Source organism: Ovis aries, chromosome 3, assembly GCF_016772045.2.
Source record: "Ovis aries strain OAR_USU_Benz2616 breed Rambouillet chromosome 3, ARS-UI_Ramb_v3.0, whole genome shotgun sequence".
NCBI lineage: Eukaryota > Metazoa > Chordata > Mammalia > Artiodactyla > Bovidae > Ovis > Ovis aries.
In genome coordinates this window covers 18971262-18988021 of record NC_056056.1, presented here as the reverse complement: position 1 = coordinate 18988021, position 16760 = coordinate 18971262, and positions in this window count along the sequence as shown.

Here is a 16760-nt window from a genome sequence, read left to right as displayed (position 1 = left end):
GGGGAATGGCTTACCCTCTCCAGTATTCTGGCCTGGAGAATTCCATGGACAGAAGCCATAGTCCGTGGGGTCGCAAAGAGTCGGACATGACTGAGTAATGAACACTTCCATTTCATCTATCCATATTAACTCTATTGGAAATTAAAACTGGTAAAGTTTTAAAATATCTATTAATAAATTTGAAATAATAGTTACCCATTACTGTAAATGTTTCTGTGGAAAATAATTGCACACTTCAAACAAAAATATTTAGTGGGAAGGTGTCACTGTTTTGTATTCACAGCTTGATTCTTATGCCATTCTGCATTCAATCCATTGTGATATATGGGTTTGGTTGAACTATTTAAAGAATAGCTGGATACATACTTTAAAAAGAAGAATATGTTAATCTTTTTTCCAGATAATTGTGGATATTCTTCAACATTAAAGTCTCAACAAGTGGTAGGTTCATTTTTACATATACAATTGCCTCTGAGAGGTAGGATTACAGATAATTTTACTTTGCATTTTTTCCTTTCGTGCTTGCGTGCATTTTCTATTTTTCTGGCATAATATTATTGCTCGTGCAAAAACATTCTGATTATATATGCAACACATTCTCTGTTAAGACATTTTAACAGAGAATATATACATATATATAAAACACTGAAAAGAATACTGAAACTGTCCATAAACTAACTACCAGAAGAATCATTTTGGTATATTTGCTATATCTGGTATATTTTCTTTCTTTAACTTTTTCCTTTGGTTATTTGAGTCTGTAATTTGGCTCATTTCTCTCAGGAAATACAGTTCATGTATATTCCATTGCATTTTAAAATTGTTATTTATTTTTAATTGAAGGATAATTGCTTTACAATGTTGTATTGGTTTCTGCCATACATCATCATGACTCAGCCATCTGAAAGTCACTCAGTGGTGTCCGACTCTTTGCGACCTCATGGTCTGTAACCTGCAGGCTCCTTCATCTGTGGGATTCTCCAGACCAGAATACTGCAGGGGTAACTGTTCCCTTCTCCAGGGGATCTTCCCAACCCAGGGATCAAACCCAGGTATCCTGCATTGCAAGCAGATTCTTTATCAACTGAGCTACCAGAGAGCCATAGGTATACAATTGTCCCCTCCTTCTGGAACCTCCCTCCCATCTCCCACCCCATCCCATCCCTCTAGGATGTCACAGAACACCGGGTTTGTGTTCCCTACATATATACAATGGGATATTACGCAGCCATAAAAAAAGAATGTATTTGAGTCAATTCTAATGAGGTGGATGAACCTAGAGCCTATTGCACAAAGTGAGGTAAGTCAGAAAAAGAAAAACTAATATTGTGCATTAACACATGTATGTGGAATCTAGAAAGATGGTACTGATGAACCTATACGCAGCGCAGCAGTGGAGACGCAGACACAGTGGACAGACTTGTGGAAACAGTGCGGGCAGGAGAGGGTGGGATGAATTGAGAGAGTAGCATGGAAACATACATGTTACCGTATGTAAAGTAGATAGCCAGTGGAAACAAGCGGTGGATTCTTGCAGATAGTTGCCATGTGGAATCTGAATCCGTATCAATACCCCTTCTATACTCTGTTACATGAAAATCCATTGTTCTGTCTTGTACTTTGAACAGATCTTTTATCCACGCATGATTTTGTAACAATGCATTTGTTGTTTGGAAAATATTGGTTCATTGAGTTACACAGCTCTTTCCTAATGTTGACATATTTCAACATATAATATTTTAAAAACTCACATTAATCTTTAACCACAGCTCATCAGTGTTTAAGTACTGACAGGCTATCAAGCTTAAGGTGGCAGATACAAATTTTCCAAATTCTAATTTCACAGTTTCACTTGAAAGCTTGAATCTTCTCACTGGCAACAAATACTGTCAGTTGCTTTCCTTGAGGTAACAGGCTCACTTTGTTCATTTTTTGTGGAAATATCAGCCAAACATCCGAGTCAGAATAATCATCCCCTGCCTGTCAGTTGTTCTTTTCAAGTAAAAATGATCTTCCATGGAGAAGGCGGATAACTCAGCTTACAAGTCCATGACACACACACTTTTCTTCAGATGACCGCCGTGTTGCAGTGTGTCTAAAATTGCCTTACTGTTATTTCCCAGTTCTTCCCACAGAATGCTAAAAGGCCTGTCTTTAAAGATTGAGATTTAATAAAATGAATAATTTCTACTGCCACGTCAGGGACATGCTTAAGTGAAAGTGGCTTCTTTTTTCCCTGCGAGTGCAGGGTGGTGAACAAGAGCCACCAGAACAGTCTGGGGTTTCTGGCTGCTCTGATTTGTGCTAAGGCGCTAGCGCATTACCCAGCAGTGCTTTCGCATTCTCAGCTCAACTGTCAGCGCAGAGAACACAGAAGAACATCTTAGTCTTGGTGTGACAATAATTTTGATTTCAAGGGTTTCCTGCAGCTTTTTAGATTTCCCTAGAGATGTAAGGACCACAATCTGAGAACCACTAAGCTAAGATTTTTTAAAATGATGGTCATGTGTGTGCGTAGTAGCTAACTCGTGTCCAACTCTTTATGACCCCATGGACTGTAGCCCGTCAGGCTCCTCTGTCCATGGGGTTTTCCAGGCAAGAATACTGGAATGGGTTGTCATTTCCTCCTCCAGGGGATCTTCCCAACTCAGGGATCAAACCCAGGGTCTCCTGCATCTTCTGCATTGGCAGGAGGATTCTTCACCACTGACTCACCTAAGAAGCCAAAATGATGGTTAATAATACTGTAAAATATGCCGGAACAACATTAGGAAAAATGAAGACCTGCATATTCTCATGTAGAATTTTTTCCAATTCAAGTTTAACAGGTAAAAATTAAAATTTAAAAAGTCACAGAAGAATAGTATTTTATATACTATAACATTATTCCATTTATGTTAAAAAATATATGTACGATATACATGACACATACAACTATACTGTTTGTAATTATAATTTGAAATTAGTAAGTTATCAATAAGAATTAGTTATAGATGTATGATACATACCATATTGTCAGTAATATCTTCTGGGAAGCTTTAAGTTTCTATTGATATTTGAGTTGATTATAGTAATGTAGTGCTTCTTTGGAGTCTCAGATGGTAAAGAATCTGCCTGCAATGCAGGAGATGTGGGTTTGATCCCTAGGTCAGGAAGATCCCCTGGAGAAGGGGATGGCAACCCTCTCCAGTATTATTGCCTGGAGAATCCCATGGACAGAGGAGCCTGGCAGGCTACAGTCCTCCGGGTTGCAAAGGGTCCACTGAGAGACTTACACTTTCACTTTCTTTCATAATAATGTATTCACACGTTCCTTCATTCCATGACGAAACACTTTTTTAAGATAAAAGGTGGGAAAGGAGCTCATTATCTCAGCTTTACGCCTCCAGAAGGCCTTGAGTCTGGCAGGCCTCAGGAAGGAGGCCCACCTGAGATGCTACAGCAGCTATTTCCCGGGAAATCTCCCCACATTTGTTCCTTCTGGAGGATGAGGTGTCTGGGAGGGGGGGGCGGGGGTGGTGAGTGGTAGGTGAAGAACTGGTTTCCTAGCAGTGTGATCCAGCCGGAAGGGCCTCTGAGGGGCCGGTGGTGCAGCGCTTTGTCTTTCAGGGGTTATGAAAGGTCTGGCATTTCTCACTTTGGAGGAGCCAAGCCATTGGAAGAGAACTGGATGCTTTTTCCCTCTTGTTGTTTGCAACATTTGCAAAAGCTGCAGGAACAGAGGTGAAGTAACCCTCCAAGCTCCACCTCCCTCCAGAAGGCAGTGGGTGGCTCAGGGGTGGGCCAGAATGGTTGGACTGACGGGTCTCCCTGGGGGCGGGCCCACAGTGGACCCTGGAGGGAAGTTCATTCTACAGGTGGAGCTTGATGCCAGAAGGAGCCTCAGTGACTCAGGTGCAGAGACAGAGTGGGTCAGGGTTGGAACCCACCCCTTAGGCTGACTTCATCTGCCTGACCCTCAGCTTCCTGATTAGTGAAATGAGGACACAATGCTCTGAGAACTCTGTTGATGACTGTAAAGGAGGACGTGGAACAACAGTCTGGTTCCAAATAGGAAAAGGAGTACATCAAGGCTGTATATTGTCACCCTGCTTATTTAACTTATATGCAGAGTACATCATGAGAAGCGCTGAGCTGGATGAAGCACAAGTTGGAATCAAGATTGCTGGGAGAAATATCAATAACCTCAGATATGCAGATGACACTACCCTTACGGCAGAAAGTGAAGAAGAACTAAAGAGCCTCTTGATGAAAGTGAAAGAGGAGAGTGAAAAAGCTGGCTTAAAGCTCAACATTCAGAAAACTAAGATCATGGCATCCGGTATGGCAAATAGATGGGGAAACAGTGGAAACAGTGGCTGACTTTAGTTTTGGGGGCTCCAAAATCACTGCAGATGGTGACTGCAGCCATGAAATTAAAAGATGCTTACTCCTTGGAAGGAAAGTTATGACCAACCTAGATAGCATATTAAAAAGCAAAGACATTACTTTGTCAACAAAAGTCTGTATAGTCAAGGCTATGGTTTTTCCATCAGTCATATATGGATGTGAGAGTTGGACTATAAAGAAAGCTGAGCACTGAAGAATTGATGCTTTTGAACTGTGGTGTTGGAGAAGGCTCTTGGGAGTCCCTTGAACTGCAAGGAGATCCAACCAGTCTATCCTAGAGGAAATCAGTCCTGAATATTCATTGGAAGGACTGATGTTGAAGCTGAAACTCCAATCCTTTGGCCACCCGTTGTGAAGAACTGACTAATTTGAAAAGACCCTGATGCTGGGAAGATTGAGGGCAGGAGGAGAAGAGAATGACAGAGGATGAGATGGTTGGATGGCGTCACCGACTCAGTGGAGATGAGTTTGAGTAGACTCCGGGAGATGGTGATGGACAGGCAGGCCTGGTGTGCTGCAGTCCATGGAGTTGCAAAGAGTCAGACACGACTGAGCTGAACTGAGGGGTACAGCATCAAGCAGAGTCTAGCACATGGCAGACAGCCAGTCAGTGGTAGTTTCACCGTATGAAGAATATACACTCACCAGGAAAATGTGGGGGGAGTCTCCCTGGGGTCTTGGTGTGGACCTGACATCTTGAGGGTGGGGGGAGGCAGGCTGGGGGCTGGCAGGCAAGAGCAGAGTGGGACTGGCAAGCAAGAGCAGGGTGAGGCTGGCAGGGGCTGGGGCTCCAGGTGCAAATCTGGGGTCAGGATGCCGAAAAGCACCCGTAGGGATGGAAAGATGAGGGGCTAGAGGGCACCCGTGCAGGAGGGAGGTCGGCAGGAAAGATCCCAGGCCCAGGACACAAGACAGCTGGGTGGGCAGCAGTCCTGGAGGTTGCCAGACCCACTGTGTGCTGCCCTGGCCACGACACCACCATCGTGGACTTGAAGGCAGAGTGCAGTTCCTTCCCCCGATTCCCAACCCTGAGCCCCGGGGGGTTTTAAGCAATGCCAGAAGGAGGTGTCGGTGGAAGTACACCCTGTGATGTGACAGTCCCCGCGGGCTGAGGCCTGGGCACTGGGCCACCACTCCCCAGACTCACCGGCCTCTAACCAGACTGGCCTTGAGGCCCAGGCTGGCTTCTTCTTCATGCTCAGGACCCTCACTATATGTGGAGGGTACAAACAATGAGTGCCACAGGTGTGTGCTTTTTCTTTCATGTAGTCACTTTTTTTTTTTTTTGGCCACACTGAGCAGCATGTGAGATCTTAGTTCCCAGACTAGTGACCGAACCTGTGTCCCCTGCATTGGAAGCGAGGAATCTCAACTACTGGACACCCAGGGAAGTCCCTTATTCACTTTTTTTTAGTGAGCATATATTTTCAGAAGCCAGAAAAAATGAACAGATTTCACTATTATATTTAAAAATTTGTGTGGCAAAGATAAACAAGAAAGAAATAAAAAATAATAACTTATAAGTGCTCAAAAAAGGGAAGAAAGAATAAATTAAACAGCAAACTGAAGAAATTTTATAATATATATGAAAACAGACTGATTTCCTCAAAATATAAAAGACTTTGCAAATCAGTGTCAGAGTGAACAATAAGCAAATATGAAAGTGGTCAAAGGACATTGTAACTCAGCAGTTCATTAAAAAATATATATATAAATAATCAAACTACCAAAAAATGCTACTTTAGTCATAATTAAATTAGTTCCTGGAGAAGGAAATGGCAACCCACTCCAGTATTCTTGTCTAAGAAATCCCATGGACGGAGTCTGAGCCTAATGGGCTACAGTCCAGAGGGTCGCAAAGAGTCAGACACAATTTAGCAACTGAGCACACAGACAAACAAGTTCCAACCAGAACAGTGAATTATATTTTTCCTACAGATAAAAGTCACAAAGGTTGATTACGCCTCACGATGGCAAGAGTTTCTAGAAAAAGGAAAACACTGTACATAGGAATTTAATAAGTTGCCATCTTTTTGCAAAGCATCTGACGAATTCCAAATACCATTTCTATGTCCTAGCAGTTTCATTTCTAGGAGTTTAACTTATAAGTACCTCTGCACAAGAGCAGAAAAGAGTATATTACTTTACGCACCTTTATGCATCTACCACATGCATATCCATACTGCATTCTTTTAAACATCAAGGGGGGAAAAATAAACATTCATGAACACAGGATTGTGCAAATGCATTTTTCTACACTTACATTATGGTATGTTACTCTGTCAGTAGAAACTGGGGCAGATCACATGTACTGACGTGGAAAGCTGTCTAAGATACACCGACAAAGAGTGAGAGGCAGAGCCTGGGACATCGAGCATCACATGGTCTGGGGTTTGCCCACATACCATGCTCCTTCACACAGGAAATACCCAGAAAAGCCTCTGAGGAGTAGGACTGAGAAGCAGCAGACAGCATTATTTATTTTGCTTTATGCTCAGTGCTCAGTTGCTTCAGTTGTGTCAGACTCTCTGCGACCCCATGGACCATAGCCCTCTCAGCTCCTCTGTCCATGTGATTCTCCAAGCAAGGATGCTGGCGTAAGTTGCCATTTCCTCCTCCAATTTTGCTTTATACTCTTCTGCAATGCTGGAATGATTTTTTTTACTTTGCCAACAAAGGTACGTCTAGTCAAAGCTATGGTTTTTCCAGTAGTCATGTATGGATGTGAGAGTTCGACTATAAAGAAAGCTGAGTGCCAAAGAATTGATACTTTTGAACTGTGGTGTTGGAGAAGACTCTTGGGAGTCCCTTGAACTGCAAGGAGATTCAACCAGTCCATCCTAGAGGAAATCAGTCCTGAATATTCATTGGAAGGACTGATGTTGAAGCTGAAACTCCAATCCTTTGGCCACCTGATGTGAGAGCCAACTCATTTGAAAAGACCCTGATGCTGGGAAAGATTGAAGGCAGGAGGAGAAGGGGATGACAGAGGATGAGATGGTTGGATGGCATCACCAACTCGATGGACATGAGTTTGGGTAAACTCCATGATTTGGTGATGAACAGGGAGGCCTGGCATGCCGCAGTCCATGGGTTGCAAAGAGTCAGACACGACTGAGTGATTGAACTGAACTGATTTATTTACTTGGCTTCACCAGGTCTTAGTTGCAGCCTGTGGGACCTAGTTCCCGCCTGTGGGACCTAGTTCCCTGATCAGGGATGGAACCTGTATTGGGAGCTCAGAGTCTTAGCCACTGGGCCAACAGGGAAGACCCTTGGAATTATTTTTAAAACCAGTCTGAAATTGGTGCTGAGCACCTGGAGAAGAGAGATGAAGGTCACAAGCTGACTTTGAGCAGCCCCACCGCTAGGACAGGAATGTAAACAGACAGGTTGCGGTTGGGGGAGGGGGGCAATGTTCTGAGGGTGACAGAGTGGGCACAGCCTTCTGGGGGTGGGCTGGGGGGAGAAGAGAAGGCCCCCTTTTGGAGGAGCCAGTGGGTGAGCTGAGATCTGAAGGTGGGTGAGGGCAGGTGGTGGACCCCAGGCTGAAAGAAGAGCACTCACAGGAGCCCAGTGGGCAGGATGCTATGGGTGTGGCATGTGGTGAGAGGCACAGCTGGAGAAGGGGCCAGGGTACGTGGGCCCAGGGAACCTCAGCTGTCCTCCTTCACCTGGAGGTCTGAGGAAGGAGTCACTGGAGCTGCAGTCAAAGTGGAGGCTTCAGAGAAGAAGTTTCTGGCTGCTTCTGGCACCTACTAGGATTGTTGGAGCAAGATCCCAAATGCCATCTTTTTCTTGGTTGTTTTTTGTTTGTTTTTTTTTTTTTTAAATTGTACTGTCATGAGGAGGGTGTGAAGGGTGAGAAGAGAGGAGTGAGAAGCTGGGATGGGCACCTGAATTACTCCTTGAAGAGGATGTGTTTTCCCAGCTGACTTGGTGCTGCTATAAGTGAAAATTGCCCGAGTGAGTCGGCTCCTGGGTGTGCTCATAACAGCTCCGCCAGGGCCCTGGCTGTGAAGGCTGACACGTTCCTTCTTCACAGCTGTGCAGGGAGCCTAGGCCGTATGGATCAGCGCTGTGGCTGCGCCGCCATGGAGGAAGGATGCGAGGGGTAGGAGAGCAGGCGACATGTTTGCAAATGCGTGATTCCTATCTCTTCATCTCTGCCTGAGTTTCTATCCAGATACCCCCTGAGGGAATAAATCGTGGGTGACGTCAGCAAGCCTCTGGATTTTGATTCCTGAGTCATCCTCCAGGGAATGGGGCATCTGGCTAATTGAATTCTAGGGCTCCAATTGAGTTACCACAGTGACAAAAGATGAATGTTCCAGAGCCGAGAGCATTAAGACATTAAAAAGAGTGTACTTAACACCTGCTCCACAACGGGAGAGTCAGAGAACCCAAGGAAACCTGAGAGCTGGCAAAGCCTGACTCACTGTAAAGGACCTCGGATTTCACTGGCCTGGATTCTGGGCCCCAGACAGAAGAGATGCTGGAGTCTGGGCTCCATCAACAGCTTCATGCATGTCTTGGCTCAAAACCCTTCATTGGCTCTCCAATTGTGAAGGATACATTTAGCAAATAAAAATGCTAGATGCCAGTTAAATTTGAATTTCAGATACACAATTAATGCTGTTTAGGATAAGCCTGCCCATGCAGGAGACTTAAGAGATGGAAGTTCCATCTCTGGGTCGGGAAGATCCCCTGGAGGAGGACATGGCAACCCACACCAGTATTCTTGCCTGGAGAATCCCATGGACAGAGTAACCTGGCAGGCTACAATCCATGGGGTCACAAAGAGTCGGACACAACTTAAGCAACTTAGCAGCAATATAAGTATATTTATGCAAATATTATTTGCTATTTATCCGAAATTCAGATTTAACTAAACATTTTGCATTTTATCTGGCAAACCATATCCCCAATGGCTACAAATTAAAGCCCAGATTCTGGCATCTGGTTCTCCAGGATATAGCCCCTTACTGACTTTGAAACCTCACCTACCACTCACTGTCATCTTTCTTTTATCCAGTTTAGTTTGCAGACAAAGTTAACTACCTTCCACGTGTGGCTTTGTCTTTTGCCTTTTGCTTGCTTCCCCCTGGGCCTTTGCCAATGCCTACCCTGTCACTTTCCATCTGAAATGCCATGACTAGTATTCCATTGCTGATCCACAGTAGGGCAGAGTCTCTCTCCTCTTTAAACATCGTTAGTGTCATTTTGAATGAACTTATACGATTGAGGAGGTTGGCTTGTTGCTTTGCCTGGCGCCTCCGCCTTCTTCTGGGAAAAGCACCCTCCTTTTGAAGACTGCTCCTGCATCTCCAACCACTTGATTCCAGCAGGCATTTCCATACTCTCATTGACTCTATGGCCATGGATGATTGGCCCCAAAATGGACACCTGATCCAAGCCAGGCCTATGGAATCCTTCCCTAGGCATTTTTATGACTCATCTTGTCTGGCACCCAGTCCAGGTCACACCCAAACACCTGTACCTTGAGCCAGAATCACCGTTGCTATCAAGAACATAATCATTTCCTGTAAGGGTCTACCATGTTAATTTGCTCTACCAAGTAAGCATACACACCCCCATGTGACCATGCTGATAGACGCCACAGTGTATGGGCCATGCACTGCCTTAGGAATCCAGAGAAAGACCTGGACTCTAGTCGGAGCTGGACCACTAACTCACTACATGACCAACTGTCTCAACGCATTGCAAACTCTTTGAAGGGAAAAATAAATAAATAAATAAAAATGTTAGTTGATCAGCTGGGTCCAACTCTTTGCGACCCCATGGACTATATAGCCCACCAGGCCCCTCTGTCCATGGAATTCGCCAGGCAAGAACACTGGAATGGGTAACCATTCCTTTCTCTAGGACATCTTCCCTGGGTCTCTCGCGTTGCAGGCAGATTCTTTACTGTCTGAGCCATCAGGAAGCCCTCTTTGAAGGCAAGAACCTGTCTTATTATTCTCTGTGGCCTCGGATACATACACTTGGAAGGTGTTAGATAAATGGTAGATGGTGATGGAGGCAATGGTGATGGTAATAATGACACAGCAAGTCACTGCCTTTCCCTGGGTCTCAGGTTTCTTTATTAGAAAATTGAGGGATTGGATTTGATGAGCTTTAAGAGCTCTTCCAGTTCAAATCGTTTATCACCACCAGTGCCAATCCTAAAAGACTCTGATGGTTGCTTTACAGCATTGACCGAGCATTAAGCCAAGAGTGCCATTGCTGTCAGACAGAACCAGTTTACTTGTTAGGGCCCATACTCAAAGGGTCAACATGTGCTCCAAGGTTTTGTAAAAATGTGTACAGCCAGAAAAATGATATTGACTCATGAAGATGACAAAATCAAGAATGTTAAATATTTAATTAAAGCATAGCATTATATCAACTGGTCATCCACAACTCAAGTTACAGAGATATAATTGTATTAAGTTTAAATTACAAGAATTAAATAGTCTTAACAAAACTCAAAATTAAAAAAGTGGCTTGGTGAAAGACATCATTAAGAGAATGAGACAGCAAGTCAGATTAAAGAGAAAATATTTGCAAAAGATATATCTGATAAAGGACTGTTATCCCAAATATACAAAGAACTCTAAAACTCATCAGTAAGAAAATGAACAATCCTATCAAAAAATGAGAAAAGATCTGAATGGACATCTCGCCAAAGAAGACGTCCAAAGAGCAAATAGTAGTATATGAAAAGATGTTCACTATCATATGTCATTAGAGAATTACATGTTAAAACAATGGTGAGATACTACAATGCATCAAATAGGATGGCTAAAATCTGAAACACTGACATCACCAAATGTTGGCAAAGATATGAAGCCAAAAGAACTGTCATTCACTGCTGCTGCTGCTGCTGCTGCTGCTGCTGCTGCTGCTGCTAAGCCGCTTCAGTCGTGTCCAACTTTGTGTGACCCCACAGACGGCAGCCCATCAGGCTCCCCCGTCCCTGGAATTCTCAAGGCAAGAACACTGGAGTGGGTTGCCATTTCCTTCTCCAATGCATGAAAATGAAGAGTGAAAGTGAAATCACTCAGTCATGTCCGACTCTTAACGACCCCATGGATTGCAGCCCACCAGGCTCCTCCATCCACGGGATTTTCCAGGCAAGGGTACTGGAGCGGGGTGCCATTGCCTTCTCCGGTCATTCACTGCTGGTAAAAATGAAAAACAGTGTAGTCCATTTGGAAGACAGTGTGGTGGTTTCTAACAAAACCAAACGCACTTTTACTATATGGTCTCGCAGCCATACTCCTTGGTATTTACTCAAATGAGTTGAAAACTTATGTTTACACAAAAACCTGCACACAGATGTTTAGAGCAGTTTTATTCATAATTGCCAAAACTTGGAAGCAAACCAAGATGCCCTTCAGTAGGTAAACGGATAGATAAATTATGGAACATTCAGACAATGGAATATTATTCAGCGAGAAAAAGAAATGAGCTATCACATCCCCTGAAAAGATATGGAGGAAGCCAAAATACATATTCCTAAATGAAAAAAGACAATCTGAAAAGGCTACATGCTTCATAATTCTAACGATATACTGGGAAAGGCAAAACTATGGAGACAGTAAAAAAAAAAAAAAAAAAATCAGCATTTTCCAAAGGTCAGGAGGAAGGGAGAAATGAAAAGGCAGTGCACAGAGGATTTTTAGGGCAGTGAAAATATTCTATGAGATACATAAAGACAGATGTGTGTCATTATGTATTTGTCAAAACCCGTAAAATGCACAACACTGTAAGAGTGAACCCTACCACAAACTATGAACTTTGCGTGATTATGATGTGTAAGTTCATCAGTGGTAATAAACATACTCTCTGTGGAGGATGTTGATAATGGGGTGAGGTTGAGTGTGGGGGTGGGGATAGGGTCAGGGGCCTACAGGAAAACTCTTCCTTTCTTCCCAGTTTTTCTGTGAACCTAAAGCTGCTCCAAAAAATAAAGGGTATATATGTTATTTAATATGGGATATGATATGGGGTGGAGCTGCATCATTCCCAAAATAAAAGCGAAATCCAGGAGCAGGACTCGGGGTGGCATCATCTTTCTCCTTCCGCTATGCTAGATCTACACCTGGTCAAACTTCTCATTGCAATGACCACACTGTCATCCAGTTGACGCATGCATAGTATTAGTATCAATAATACACAAAACGATTTTAGGCGGCACGCAGATGAACCTATTTTATTCTGACATCTTTATGTCTATCAGAATAAATGTAGTTAGCATGCATAGTATTGATAGAAAGTTTCCTTTTATGGTATTAAGTGATAAATAGTACCAGTTATGGACTTCCGTTGTAGCTTAGATGGTAAAGAACCTACCTGCAATACAGGAGACTTGGATTCAATCCCTGGGCGGGGAAGATCCCCTGGAGAAGAGAACCAGCTACCCACTCCAGTATTCTGGCCTGGAGAATCCCATGGACAGAGCAGCCTGGCAGGGTACAGTCTATGGGGTCACAAAGAATCAGACACGACTAAGCGACTAACACACACGCGCAGTACCAGTGACACTGAGATGGTCTGACACAAACATAGAAACAGGAATTCCAGCTGAAGGAAACCTAGGTTGCATGCAAGCGGGTGCGTTTTGTGACCTTGCCGAGCAGTCCTGACCTGGTTACGGGTCAAGGCACTTGCCGGTTGCCTTGCCTTGCCTGAGGCACTCTGAAGGAAGGCCCTCTTGTACTCAGCAGGGCAGCGTGCAAAACACTGGTGCAGCTCACTTTATGAAACCAGCACATTTTAGGAAAATTGCACTTAAAACGATTGAACTTATACAAAGTAAAACTTCGTATAGATGTTTACTAGCAGTGATGTTTAGTCCTTTAAGTGGAAAAAAAAAAAAAAAAGACAGGACTGGTGAGAAATCCATCAGCTCTTTTGTGTCACGGCCAGAGAATAAGTAATGGCCTTGTCCCCACGGCGATGGCTGCCCAGAAGAGTATTACGAAGGATTAAAGAGTATCAAGGGAGTCATTCTAATTCAAGACTCATAGTGCCTTAAAGCTGTCACGATGAGAAAATGAAAACTTACATCTCTATGTGCTGACAAAGAGGCTTTGAGAGACATTCTCAGAAAGAGTCAGAAATCTGAAGTCAGGGAATGGAAGCTGATTTGGGAACCAAGGTGAAGGTGGGAGGCTGCCTGTAGAAGGGGGTGTTATGGAAAGCGGGGTACTGCAGAAGTCAAGAAGTCCAGCTGAGGCAGAGGAGGAAGTAGGGGCTCAAGATAGACTTCGTTCATCCATTCATGAGATTCACAGTTCCTTCTGTAAAATAAGAGTTTCAACTTGAGAGTCTTTGGGGCCATCCAGAATGTGTGAAACATTCTGTTGGTATTTTCTAGGCTGCAGGAAACTCTTTACTTTTTAAGTAGAGTTAATATCTCCTTTTGTACTTATGAGTAAACAAAACCCTAGAGTGTTAAAGCCAGCAGGGCATAGAATACAAATTTGCTGACGATACTATTGAATCTACACATTCTAAACCAAGAGATAACTCCAGGCAGCTGTCCAGTCTTCCGGCTGAAGTCGTCATGACCTGGAGGGAGCCAGTCTAGGAGGCCTCAGCACCTGCACCCAGGCCTCAAGTTCTGCCAATGGCCCCCAAGAAGGACCTGCCAGTGAGCAAACCAAAGTGAGCTGGCCCCAGCCCCAGGGGAGCAGATACTTGTCAGTCTTGAACAGGGGCAGGGCATGGCCTGGACCAACAGACTTCATCTTTGCAGGCTTCCCTCCAGAAAAGGAAATAGCAGCTACAATGTATCTTCTCCAGAACAGTCTGTACAGAGGATTCTTGCACTTTGGACTCTGCCTTGGGATCTGAGGGTTCAGCCGCAGAACACTGTGCCCATGCTATGGAATGAACTATTCAGGCTCACCCCTTATGAGGATAAGGGGATACTACTAAAATTTTGAGTATTGCTAACATCAGACCACTAAAGCTCTTGGTTTGCCTTTAAGTGCATATATTAAAAGGTTTGCCACAATTTTCTTAAAGGAAAAAATGTTTAAAAATAAAAAACATCCATAATTCTGCTAACTCTAGCACCAAAACAACCCTTTCCCATTCCCTGGTGGCTCAGACAGTAAAGCGTCTGTCTACAATGCAGGAGACCTAGGTTCGATCCCTGGGTCAGGAAGATCCGCTGGAGAAGGAAACGGCAATCCACTCCAGTACTGTTGCCTGGAAAATCCCATGGACAGGGGAGCCTGGTAGGCTACAGTCCATGGGGGTGCAAAGAGTTGGACACGACTGAGTGACTTCACTTTCCTTCCACGCATACACACTTGTTACATACCCTTGTGTTCAAGTGTGTGTTCAATTTGGTATTCTCCTCTTCTGTTTCGTTAACAGTGTATCAAAAGCATTTGCATAAAGGTCATTAATAATGGCCACAAATGATTTCATCATGTGGCATATTATAGTTTATACAATCTTTGCCTTGGGTTCAAAGCAGAAGCTGTATTTTATCTACATGTAGCTCCCGTGATACTCAGCCACAGGAGATCCTCAACAAACACCTGTCAGGAAGCCTTGGATCCGATCAATAACCAATAGTATGATAACAGTGGCCTTTCCAGGTGGCTCAGTGGTAAAGAATTCGCCTTCCAATGCAGGAGATGCAGGTTGGATTCCTGGGTAGGAAAGATAGATCCCTTGGAGGAGGAAATGGCAACCCACTGCGGTAGGTTTTTTTTTTTTTTTTTTTTGGCTGCTCTGGGCTTTTCTCTAGTGGCGGCGAGTGGGTGCTACTCTGTAGTTGCAGTGCGCTGGCTTCTCATTGCGGCGGCTTCTCTTGTTGCAGAGCGTGGGCTCTAGGGCATGCAGGCTTCAGTAGCTGCAGCTCCTGGGCTCTAGGGCACAGGCTCAGTAGCTGCGGCACACAGGCTTAATTGTTCCAGGGCATGTGGGATCTTCCTGGACTAGGGATTGAACCCATGTCTTCTGTATTGGCCGGCAGATTCTTTACCGCTGAGTCATCAGGGAAGCCCGGCTACAGTGTTCTTGCCTGTCAAATCCCATGGAAAGAGGAGTCTGGCTGGCTACAGTCCATGGGGTCACAGAGTCAGACACGACTTAGTGACTAAACAACAACATTATCAGTGTTCAGCTTGGCCTTTGTCAGCCTCCTGCCTAATCCCTCTGCTGCTCCTGCCCATTGATGTAAGATCGCCCCCATTTCTCACTGCTGAGGGGTGATCCGGCCTGCCTCAGATGCCCAACCAGATGCTGGCCAGAAGCAAGCCTAGGAGCAGGAACCACCGAGAACGGGCTGAAGGAGGAGGCCCAGAGGCTGTAGGGGGTGGACATTCTGGGCGGTGCTGTCCTATGTTTAAAAGTGGCCATACCAGTGACCCAATACCACAGTGTGGTTTCAGCCGTGACCGTGGTCATTTTGCAGAGTTCTTCACTCCTGACCTTTTTGCACACCTGGCCCTGTGGCTTCCTGGCAAATCTAAAAGCTACTCAATAACCTGCCAGTAAGTCTCTTTTCTCCTTCATTTAACCTGAGCCTGTTTCTGTTGTTTGCAACTAAGCAAAATACTCCTCTCTATTCCTATTGAAACCTGTCCAAGAAAAAAATGAAAATTCATTCCCACTGAGGCATAGAAATACCCTCTCTCATTTGTCCAAAGTCTTTACTGCTTACGATATTCTTCACTCAGGGCTTCTCTGGTGGCTCAGGGGCCAAGAAACTGCCTGCCAATGCAGGAGACACAGGCTCGATCCCCGATCCATGGGGATTCCACATGCTGCGGGGCTACTACATCCGTGGGTCACAACTACTAGAGCGTGTGTTCTAGAGCCCTGGAGCCGCAACAATGAGATACCGCCACAATGAGAAGCCAGCGTGCTGCAACTGGAGAGCAGTCCCCACTCACAACAGTTGGAGAAAAGCCTGCAGAGCATAGCCAAAAATAAAGAAATAAAGCTATTTTTAAAAATTCTCCTTTCATGATATACTCTCTCGTTTAAGTCAAAGGATTTTAATATATGTTTTTTATTAGATCCAACTTAAAGATTAAAAAAAATAGAGCCCATGGGGATTCAGCGACTGACCCAGGGTCATGCAGTGACTCTTCAAAGTCTTTCAACTTGAAATTCCACTTCTCTTCATTCATTAAGCCACCTCCAACCTTCATGTCCTCTGTTTCAGGTATTTCAGACAGGCGGGACCAACTGAGGGCCAGGAGAGGAAACAGAGAAGGGGGAAGACTTCTCAGATGGAGAAACTGTATCAAATAGGTGATGCTTTGTGCTACTTAAGGGGAAAGAGTTCTTGTGTGTCCACACACTTGCGCACACGTTCACATACACTCACATAGCTG